The sequence below is a fragment of the Podarcis liolepis genome (genome assembly GCF_965112155.1).
Source record: "Podarcis liolepis genome assembly, chromosome: W".
In the NCBI taxonomy this organism is placed as follows: Eukaryota; Metazoa; Chordata; class Lepidosauria; order Squamata; family Lacertidae; genus Podarcis; species Podarcis liolepis.
Genome location: NC_139568.1, coordinates 31,842,078 through 31,854,098, shown reverse-complemented (window position 1 = coordinate 31,854,098; position 12,021 = coordinate 31,842,078). Strand labels below are relative to the sequence as shown.

General features: G+C 43.7%; 1 pseudogene across 1 annotated transcript in view; it reads right to left on the bottom strand.

Annotated features, from left to right (window-relative positions):
- Window positions 1-9,333, bottom strand: part of LOC310697698 (serine/threonine-protein kinase Nek6-like) — a 152,242-nt pseudogene extending 142,909 nt beyond the window's left edge. Inside the window, exon 1 of the transcript XR_014530135.1 lies at window positions 9,149-9,333. The product of XR_014530135.1 is annotated as a serine/threonine-protein kinase Nek6-like (transcript). The remainder of the gene's footprint in view (window positions 1-9,148) is intronic.
- Between the last annotated feature and the right edge of the window lie 2,688 nt (window positions 9,334-12,021).

Here is a 12,021-nt window from a genome sequence, read left to right as displayed (position 1 = left end):
TGGTTGCAACTATGGCCTATGCGGTCCCTTTATGGGGCGCCTTTGTAAACCTCTTGCCTCTGGTGACATTGCAAAATCTTTTTCTAAGACGCCTTTTGAAACTACCCTCCTGTGTAAGCAACTCTGCCATTCGCTTAGAACTTAAGACCCCCTCCCTTGAGATTCTGATGTGGAGACATGCCTTTAATTATTGGCTGTCCCTTTGGCATAAATTGCCAAACTACCATCTTATTCAGTGCCTTTGGAGAGATGAGTTCACCAGCCCATGGGCAACAAAAATCCATTCCAAACTGTTGTCTTATGGAATCTCTCCTTCCGATATACTTAATTTAGATCTAATTACAGCTAAAAAAGGCAATCAAACAAAGACTGGAGGAGGTAGATTTGCAACAAAATCTTACCACAGGTGGAGGTACATGTTCCCCGATATATCAGGGCATTACATCTATGTCCCAGATACCTCAATATCTGTCTACTTTATCGGCTGCGTCGCATAGATTCGCATTTGTTAGAGCCAGATTTAATGTGTTCCCCTCAAATGTGCTGAGCAATAGATTTACTAACGGTAAAATCTCTGTTTTATGCGCATGTGACAACAAATCGATAGAATCCCTTTATCATATCTTGTTTAATTGCCCCTTATACAATGTTCCCCGATCAAGGATCCTGAGTTCAATCACTCCGGAAATTGCTGCTAAACCACCTGAATTACATCTAGCTTATCTACTCCAGGACATTGACTCTTATAGAACATTACAGGTTGCTAGATTCCTGATTTCAGTTCTGTCATATAAAAGACTTCATGGAATGCAGCATGTCTATTAAAAATTCAGTAAACTCTATGCACCATCTTTATCTTCAAGGCCATAACACGGTACATCTAGAGATTATGCGTTGAAATATTTTAGTTGATATTTTAGATTGTAAAATGCTATTGATTTTATCTATTAATTTTTATCTATTCATTTGTTTTATCTTGTGGGCTTATAGCCGAATAAAGTATTATCTATCTAACCTTGTCCGATGAAATGAACTCCTGACCAAGTCTTTTATTAATCAGTAGTTTCCTGTGTAACCTTGTTATATGTGTTTCTTGTAAACAAATCAAGTCCAATTGTTCCTTTTTAAATAAATGAAACACAGATCTCCTTTTCTGAGGGGAGTTCAAACCATTACAATTCCAACTTAGTAGTTGCAGAGCCATGATGTAGTTACTTTACTTCTCCTCCAACTGCACCCAGTGCCTGTTCCTGTTCTGTCGGTGGTATCACCTTCTTCAGGCGGTCTTTTAGTTCCGGAGGTAAATCTGGTATGTCTAAAGTTTCACTTACAAGTGCTCTTAGCTCTCCTGTAACTTTCTTCTGCAGGTCTTCTCCGTGGTCTCTCCAAAATTTATCTTTGTCGTCTTCTGATCTTATTTTTATCTTCTTCCCTTTATAACTGAAGGATAGGCCTTGGGGGAATTCCCACCTAAAAATGATTCCGTTGCTTCTCAACAGGGCGACCAAATCTCTATAATTGGACCTAAGGTCCAAAAGATGTTTCGGAATATCCTTAAATATTTCCACTTTTGACTGATGTATTTCCAAGGTCCTCTGGAAGTGCAGACTCAAGATTTTGTCTCTCTCCTCTTTTGTTCGGAGGGTGATCAAACAGTCTCTCACCCTGTTCTTCCTCCCTCCTTTTCCAAGCCTGAAAGCACTCACTATCTTGAAACTATCCTTCCCCAAATCTGGGTTCCAAAATCTGCAAATTCCTGCGTAAGAAATTCAATCAAATTGTCTTTCTCCAATTCAGGTACGGCCCTGACCCTTAAATTCGCTTGTTTCTCCTTCAACTCAATCATAGACAGTATTGACTTGTGGTCTTCAAGTTGTTTGTGCAACGGTGGTATCTTCTCTTCTACAACAGTGGCTGTAGCAGTTGCAATTTCCTTAGCCTCTTCGGCTGTCTTTCGTGTCGAGGTGGATTCCTGCAGTAATTTCTGGATAGTTTCTGTATTGGTATTTACCTTCTGTCCCAAATTATTAATACTTGTGGTATTTTGATCAATTTTGCCCGATGCCTCGGCTACTTGTTTACTTATTCTTACCAAAGATTCATTTATTTTTCCTAGTGCCTGAGCCAGGGCATCGCCAACTGCCATACCTTTGGATTTAGGTTGTGCCGATGAGGTTGCTGTTGGTAAACCAGAAGGGCCAGATGTCGAAGCCCTTCTTTGCAGCCCACCGTCTGTGCGAAATACTCTGCCAGACCTCGTTGCTTGTAACAAATCTATCTTCTCTTTCCCATCTGCCATAACCCTCAAGATACAGCCCAAGGTCAATCTCATGATCAGAGTCAGAGTTGTTTTGAAGTGGAAAATCCCCTTAGCCCAGCTGCAGTTGTAACAGTTTCAAACTTCCTCTAGGGGGACACAGTAACAATCAAGAATGTCTTAAAGTAATTAACTTCTCCCTTTCGCCCCCCCCCAGTTCACCAAAAAGACAACAGTTTCTATCTCAGTTATATCCTGTTACTTTAAAACCAGAAGAAGCCTGTCAGCAATATTGTATCTTAGTTGTATCTCAGATGCAGAGTTAACTGTCAAAGAGAACTTTCATCAGCAGCGCAATTCTCAATACGGCTTTCTTACTGTCACTGGGAACCGTTCCAGGGTTTTAAGCGGTGGATTTTAGCTCCTCTTCCTCTTTTTTTGCAGGGAAATAACGTTTCAATCTTCTCCCCCCTCCTCCCCTGCAATCAATGGGGGGAAATCACTGTTTTGATGCTCGAAATTATTATCCTTTTCCAACGTCTTTTAAAGCTTCCGCTTTCAAGTTCATTGCTTTACTCCATTTACAAGAAAGGAAGGCAGACTTCCTGTTTATGCCTCTCCGCTTCGGTGCCAAATTATTCATAAAATTTGTAAAGTTCCTTTAATTCCGAAGTTAGCCTACTCACGGATCGTTGTTTTGCAGCCAAATTGTCCCAGGAAAAAGGCAGCGCTCTCTGGTAACAGCTGCGCGGCTTCGCTCCACGGAAGAAGCAGACGACTCACAGCACCGTGCCACTTCCCCGCTCCGCTCCGGAGCCCATTGCCGGGCTCCTTTGCCAATGGGGGGGGGGGCGCAAACGGTGCCCACCGAGTCCCACGGTCACAGGCTTCACCCGCCTGTGATTTTTGAAGGGTCCCCGCTGCGCTGTAGCGGTACAGACCCGATTTCCGTAGAGCCGGTTCCCTCCAAGTCAGAGGGAATCTGCCATTACCGATGGCGCCACCCCGGAAGTCCTTAAACATTTCCATTTTCGTCCCTCCTCCCATGTCACCACCCCCCTACTTTTTGTTCCATCCGTGAAGAGGGTCAATGCAGAGGGAAGAGGTGTGAGAGACAAGGGGGTGGCCAAAACATAGGTGACTTGTGTCAGAAAAGTCAAACGGTCATCCTTCGGAGGGTTGAAAATGATGACACCTATAAAATCAGCCAAGGCGATTTGCACGGCAGCATTAGTTATCAATAAATGCTGCTGTTCAGTCTGTGAGAAAGGCAAATAAATTGATGCAACATCAAAACCGCTCAAGGCCATGGCGCGAGAACGTCCTTTAATGACAATGTCTGATGTGGATTCAATTACTGAATAGATGTTTTTTTGGTGGGGTGTGTGGCAAATGTAACCATTCTATAATGCAGATAGTCTTCCTCTTTTCCGTCTGAGCATATAAAATTCCTGTTGGCAACAATGGTGTGGCAAACACTGCCAGATGTAGCTCGTGTGCAGAGGCTTCTGTGATCCTGTCCACAAGAGTAGATCGCAGGTGCTGATTAACAGTTTGTAATGCAGTGATCATTGCTGAGGTGACTTGAACTGTAATGTCCATGGCTGCTGCAATCAGGGGTGGCTGTTCAGATGGGGGGAAGATGATAATCTTTGCCACTGGAGTATTTGACTGTATCCTGCATGGACGATCCGCGTATAGCGTGATCTCAGGGAAATTCACATATGGTCTGTGTAGTAACATCGGTACCACATGAATTCCTGCTGTTTGCGCGGATAATAAAGGCAATACCAGGCAAGTGGCATGATTGTCCAACCCTGCTTCAGTGAGGACATGAGTCTTTAAAGGGCAGAAAGGCAAATGGAATTCCACGTCCTGGGTCAGGCGAAGCCGTGGTGCTGTTTCCCTGGACTCCGGGGGGTCCCCTATTGATTTGTCTGGGCCCGGGGTGGGCCCGGCTGCCGGTTTCCCTGCTGTTGTCCTTGCTGATTTCGGGCAGTGTGCTGACCCTGCTGTTGGTTTTGGGGAAGCGATCTGCATTGATTGGCCCAATGAAAGCCTTTTTTGCAGATTGGACATTTGGTAGAAGGACGCCTAGGCTGTTGCGTGGATCTACATTGCGCCTTAAAGTGTCCTGGTTTGCCACACTGGAAACAAGTTTTATCGGTGGCTACAGGCTGGTTTTTATTTAGCGCTGCCGCCAGCATATGAGCCTTGTGGGTGGCTGTACCTACAGACTGACAAATGCGAAGCATGGCTGCTGTGTCTGTGGTAGGATTGTGTATTATTGGTCACAATGCAACTTTACAATCCTCATTTGCATTTTCAAAGGCCAATTGTTTGATAATTACTTGTTTGGCTTCAAGATTATCAACTTGGCGACTCACTGCTGTAATCAGCCTGTCCATAAAGGAAGAATATGACTCTTTTGGCTCTTGCCTGATTGAACCCCATCTAGACGACTTGGATGATGGACTCAAGGGCATCCTGATCAAATTTGCAGATGACACCAAACTGGGAGGGGTGGCTAACACCCCAGAGGACAGGATCACACTTCAAAACGACCTTGACAGATTAGAGAACTGGGCCAAAACAAACAAGATGAATTTTAACAGGGAGAAATGTAAAGTATTGCACTTGGGCAAAAAAAATGAGAGGCACAAATACAAGATGGGGGACACCTGGCTTGAGAGCAGTACATGTGAAAAGGATCTAGGAGTCTTGGTTGACCACAAACTTGACATGAGCCAACAGTGTGACGCGGCAGCTAAAAAAGCCAATGCAATTCTGGGCTGCATCAATAGGAGTATAGCATCTAGATCAAGGGAAGTAATAGTGCCACTGTATTCTGCTCTGGTCAGACCTCACCTGGAGTACTGTGTCCAGTTCTGGGCACCACAATTCAAGAAGGACACTGACAAACTGGAACGTGTCCAGAGGAGGGCAACCAAAATGGTCAAAGGCCTGGAAACGATGCCTTATGAGGAACGGCTAAGGGAGCTGGGCATGTTTAGCCTGGAGAAGAGGAGGTTAAGGGGTGATATGATAGCCATGTTCAAATATATAAAAGGATGTCACATAGAGGAGGGAGAAAGGTTGTTTTCTGCTGCTCCAGAGAAGCGGACACGGAACAATGGATCCAAACTACAAGAAAGAAGATTCCACCTAAACATTAGGAAGAACTTCCTGACAATAAGAGCTGTTAGACAGTGGAATTTGCTGCCAAGGAGTGTGGTGGAGTCTCCTTCTTTGGAGGTCTTTAAGCAGAGGCTTGACAACCATATGTCAGGAGTGCTCTGATGGTGTTTCCTGCTTGGCAGGGGGTTGGACTCGATGGCCCTTGTGGTCTCTTCCAACTCTATGATTCTATGATTCTATGATTCTAGACTGAATACTGGTGGGTTCTGGAATTTTTCTCATTGCTTCTTTTGCAGCAAGGGCAGTATCCCTCAATAAGATCTGCAGCAGTGTGGCTTGCACTGAAGCCTGAACAAAGGGACCACGCCCCATCATGGCATCTATGACATCTCTGAGGGTAACGTTAGGGTTATTCCCTCTGACTTGTTGTAATAAAGCCGGAGCATAAACAAGGCAGGCGATTTCCCATTTGTGGGCAAACAATACGCCCGCTGATGGAGGTAACACTGTACGGCCCAGAAGCTTTATGTCAACAGGGACCAAAAGCTGGGCAAATGTGGCTTCCAAAAGCTCCTGCGTATATGGGGCTTGGAGTCCATTGGTCTTTACTGACTGTTGCAACTCTTTCAAGATCTTAAAGTCAAAAGGTTGGTGTTGGGCTTGGGTGCCTGCCAGAGCGCCAGCAGGGGGCACTATAACGGGGAATGCCACAGTATCCTGAGATAAGGAACAGGCAAGAACTGCACGTTGAAAAGGAGTAGCCGGTTCTGTCGGTGAGGGAGCAGGATCATTGCCAACCAGACCATGGTATTTTTGCAGGATTGGATCCTCTGGCGAGGAACTATAGTCCGGAGGCTTGGGGTCTGGTGGTGCTGGCAAGGCGAGTGCCGGAACAGACGGCAACACAGCAGGCTGAATTAAAGAAGCCGGAGGTGATGTTGGCAATGCGCCCATGGAGATATTTTTTGGTGATAAAGAGCCCATGGCGTAACGAACCTTGCACCATGCATTCAGAACTCGAACGCCGATGCTAGGGTGCCCGTGAAAATGTGCTCCAATTTTGTCCCAGTGTTTTAATTCCCAGGTTACATCTTGGGGATACCAGGGGCAATGTTCATCGATGGCCAGAATAAGCTGTATCAAATCACCCTCAGGAACTTCCAATTTGTTGGAGGAGAGGAGAAATTTTAAGTCTTTTAAAAATTTCTGTTGTGGAATAGACAAGGAGCTGCCCATTTTTCCAAAATCAAGATAAATGGGATCGACTCACCGGGATCCGAAGATGTGTAGCGCTTGTAATCCTTGCCGGGCGTGGAGAGTTGATGGTGTCCGTTGCGTGGATCGAAAAGCCTCACACGGTTTTCTTTTAGTTAGCCTCACACGGTTTCTTTTAGTTAGCCTCACACGGGGCACCACTTGACAGAAACCAGCCGTCAAAAAGTGGTGCACAGCATAGAAAAAACACACAGAGAGACAGCAGTATTTTCAGGGTGGAGGGCAGCTCATTCGAACTTCTCTCCTGTCCGGTATTTTTTATTATCCTTTGTCTAACCGCCTGCATGGCCGTCTGCCAATGTCTCACGTTACATCGCCCAATCATGGCCTTTCAACACCCATCACCATATAAGGTAATTACTGCCCAGAGGGAACACAACTCCATATAAGGTCAATACACTTAACACACTGCAAGGCACAGACATGCCGGTCACCGAGGTCAGCGAGGCACCACACGGCACTACAAGCCTCTGCCATGGCTTTATGGCTCCCACACACACTGAACCACTGAACACTGAACTCTGCTGAACTTCGAACTAACACATTCCAGTTAGTAGGCCATTAATTATCACTCCCTTGAGAGAGCTTGACCAATCAGTGAGCTGTCTCCATGCCTCTGTTATCACCAGGCAGACTTACTCCTTCAGATTGCCTTCTGGCTGTCTGCCAAACCTTAATTGACTCTGTGTGAGTAGCTGCACATACACAGTTTCCCAACAGATCCACCCTAGATCACTGCTTTATCCTAGCACTCTGAGATGTGCTAAGTAACCACATGTTGTATGCATACTAAGTAACAAGTATGCTAAGTAACCACATGTTGTGCTTTACGCAGCCTTCTTAAATTTGAAAGCTGCATTTGACTCAATTTCATGAGTAAGACTCCGGAATAAGCTGAACTACTCAAGTATAGACAAAAGACTACTGTACTTGATCAAATGCTTATATAAAGATACTGTGCTGAAAGTGCACTGCTCCACAAATGGACAATTTACAGGATCTGTGCCAGCCACAAAGGAAGTCAAGCAAGGGTGTATCCTAGCCCCGGCACTGTTCAACTTATACATAAATGACATTGTCCAGTGTCTAACATCTCCAGAGTATCATGCCCCTAAATTGGCCACAAAACCCATCTTAATTCGATTATATGCAGATGATGCGGTTCTTCTATCCCAAACAAAAGTAGGCCTAAAAAGACTGAGGAGAGCATTTTCAGGATATTGCCAGAGAGAACAGCTGACCGTGAATTACAAGAAAACCAAAGTCATGGTTTTCTCAAGAAACTATAGATGGCGCATGGACAACCAGCTAATTGAACAGGTCAAAGTTTTCAAATATCTTGGCCTTATTTTCCAGTCTACAGGGTCATGGGGAGCACACCAGAAATGTGCAAAAGAATAAGCATCCGAAAGCGCCAATATTCTGACACACTTCTTCTACACAAAAGGTGGTAAACATATACCATCAGTCCTGGAAGTGTTCCAAGCTAAACCCCTAGCACAGTTATTATATAGGGCCCAGATTTGGACAGGCATTCACCTTGGGTCTACGGAAGCTGTCCAATCAAAGTTCTTAAGGAAATTTTCTCTGTACCACCCTGTGTCCCAAATGCCTCATTGCGCCTAGAGGTTAATCTTTGCTCGGTAGAATTATGGATCTGGCATAGGACACTTAACTATTGGCTTCGCCTAAACTCAGATTCCCCCCAGTCTAATATCCCTAGTGCTGCAAGATTGTCACAAGAGCGCCTGGACTAAAACAACAGCTACTCACTTTGGGTTTTAGTAAAGCATACAGCCTAATTTGTCAGCGACGATTCCAACAGATTCCACACAAAAAACACTTATGTGGAGATGGCAGTACTTTGGAGATGGCATCCCTGTGGAGATGGCAGTACTGAATCGGTGGTACATGCCCTTCTGGCTTGCACTCTTTATAAAGACTTGAGGAATGAGGTTAGCACCCCTCTTTTATTGTCCATTCCAGGTCGCCCAGCCACTGCCACACTGCCCTTTCTCTTGGCAGATCAAGATGAGCAGGTGACAGCAAATGTTGCAAGGCTTTTAGCTGGGGCAATTAGAATAAGATCTACTATTTGACTATTGATTCAAAACCCTAAAATGTATTTTATATAACTGACTTTTTACTTCTATTCTTTGTACAGTCATACCTCCGGTTGAATGTACTTCAGGATGAGCGCATTCGAGTTGCGCTCCGCAGCAACCCGGAAGTAATGGAGTGCGTTACTTCTGGGTTTCTCCGCTTGCACATGCACAGACGCTCAAAATGAAGCATTCAAAATGAAGTGCAGAAGCGCCAAAACGTGACCCGCGCACGTGCAGACGCGTGGACACGGGTTACGTTTTCTTCTAGATGCAAACGGGGCTCCGGAACGGATCCCGTTCGCATCTAGAGGTACCACTGTATATCGTATTGTTGTTTTATTGCTATGGCTGATGCTAATAAAGATTCATTCATTCATCTGCCAGTTCCAATACAATGTCCAATACAATGTCATTGTCCTCAATAAATGAATCCAAATACTTGATTATGTTGGGGTGGTTCAATTGCTGCAAATAGACAGAGTAGAAGGACAATACTATATGAATGTACAGAACACCAGTGTGTAATAATGGCTCACAGGTATGCATGAAGCAGGGAAGGCAAGAGTCTGATGGTGGACTCCTCAGTGTCACCAACTCCCTCAAAGTTAGGGGGAAATCTTTCACTGGTCTTCTGGAAGGAAAGTTTCAAAAGAATGAACTCTCCTACAGAAACCCCAATGCACAACTCTGGGGTGTCCAGAGTGAGCAGCAGCAACCATTAGTTGGACGCGGTATGGAGAGATTCCTCCAAACAGCTACCACAGAGGAATTGGAGAGTCAGTTGCATAAACAATTGGAAATGGTTATGTTGATTGGTATATTATTTGCCTTTAAAAAAATAAATAAATCTGTTAATTGAAATTGGTTCTAGCTTTGAATTTCTATTTGTTGTTATTTTTGCTGTTAACTTTTAAGAACCTGCTTGTTATAAAGCAGCATCACAATATTAAACCAAACCAAAAAGGCAAGTTCTGAACTTTTGGATACTGCCCAGAAAATGAAGGACTAAAATAAATCCTCACTGAGCAGCTATGAAACTACAATTTTACCAAGAACACTTTAAGTGCTGTCTTATGCACCCAAGTGCCTTCCTTTCCAGTCACAATTCTGGCCAGCTCCTTATTATGTCTCCCGCTATTGTGTGCTTCATTAAATGCAGCTTTCCCACCCAGGCATTCAGGACCAAACTCTGCCTCCAGAGCTCCCCACTCAGACTCATGTTCTTTCCAAGTAGCACATTTATCTGGAGTTCCTGCACCCACAAGAAACAATGCCAGCGAGTGCATTTGTATACTAATAGGGTTGTTTAAAATTTCTGCCTTTTGACATGGGGGGGGGGGGGACCTGCAGAACCTTCACTCCAGCTTCATCCTCTAATGCACATAAACACTCTGGCTCAGACGACTGCTATCCTCTCATTTTGTAAATGCTGCTGAAAAGTTTGATGGAAGCAAATGCCTGATGTATATGCACAGCAACGCTGTCAGCGACAGGCATGCAAAAATGCAAGTGGCCACTAACGGGACAGAGTGATGCTGGCAGGCCAGCTGATGTTTATTTTTTTTTTTTATAATAGTTTTTTTTATTGCTTTTTTCCAGGGTAAAAAGTACATCATCAATAGCACAACAAAAGCGGTTTTACAGAAAAGAAAAGAAATTATAGAAAGAAAAAAGAAGTTCACTTTTTCACATCAATTTTCATAATCAACCAGACTTCCCCACGTCCTCCATCCCCTGTTTTCTTTACAATAAGAATAAACAGCAAATTAATACCTTATTTCAAATGTTTTTGTGTTTTCATTTAGTTATATAGTCCACAATTTATGCATTTCTAAATCTTAACTTAATTTCCAACGTTTACCAATTTCAATACTGAAGCATGTTTTTCCAGAACACTTAGCAAATTCTCAACATTCATATAACTTATAATGTTTTTGTAAATAGTCCTTAAATTTTTTCCAGTCCTCTTCCACTGCATCTTCTCCCAGATCTCGGATTCTGCCTGTCATTTCAGCTAATTCCATGTAGTCGATCAGCTGCGAATGCCATTCTTCCAGCGTGGGTAGCTCCTGTGCCTTCCAGTATTTGGCTATAAGAATTCTTGCTGCTGTAGTTGCATATAAAAAGAAGGTTCTATCTTTTTTTAACACTTTCTGGCCCACAATGCCCAGGAGGAAGGCCTCTGGTTTCTTGTGAAAGGTGTATTTAAACACCTTTTTCAACTCGTTATAGATCATTTCCCAAAAAGCCTTCACCCTCGGGCATGTCCACCAGAGGTGAAAAAAAGTTCCTTCAGCCTCCTTACATTTCCAACATTTATTGTCAGACAAATGATATATCTTTGCAAGTTTGACTGGGGTCATGTACCACCTGTATACCATTTTCATAATGTTTTCCTTTAAGGCGCTACATGCCGTGAATTTCATACCGGTGGTCCACAACCTTTCCCAGTCTTCAGACATAATGTTGTGCCCAATGTCTTGTGCCCATTTTATCATAGCTGATTTGACTATCTCATCTTGAGTGTTCCACTTAAGCAGCAAGTTATACATTCTTGAAAGCACTTTCGTCTTAGGTTCAAGTAATTCTGTCTCTAGTTTTGATTTTTCCACCTGGAAACCAATTTTTTTGTCTTTTTTAAAAGTCTCTAAGATTTGGGCATAATGAAACCAGTCTCGCACCTTTCCTTTCAGTTTTTCAAAACTCTGCAACCTCCAAGTATCACCATCTCTTTCAATTATCTCACAATATTTCAACCAGCCACTCTCCATATTACGTAATTTTATAGCCTTAGCCTCCACCGGTGATAACCACCTCGGGGTCTTACTTTCAAATAAGTCCTTGTATTTAGTCCAGACAATGAATAGAGCTTTCCTGACAATATGGTTTTTAAACAATTTATGAGACTTTGCCTTGTCGTACCAAAGATATGCATGCCACCCAAAAGCATTACTATGCCCTTCCAGATCTAGGACATCAGTGTTTTCTAACAGAAACCAATCTTTCATCCAGCAGAGAGATGCAGCTTCATAATACAATCTTAGGTCCGGCAGGGCAAACCCCCCTCTTTCCTTTGCATCTGTTAATATTTTAAATTTTATTCGGGGCTTTTTGCCCTGCCAGACAAACTTCGCAATGTCCCTCTGCCACTTTCCAAAACATTCCACTCTGTCCACGATCTGAAGGGTTTGAAACAAAAACAACATTCTTGGCAATACATTCATCTTAACTGCTGCGATTCTACCC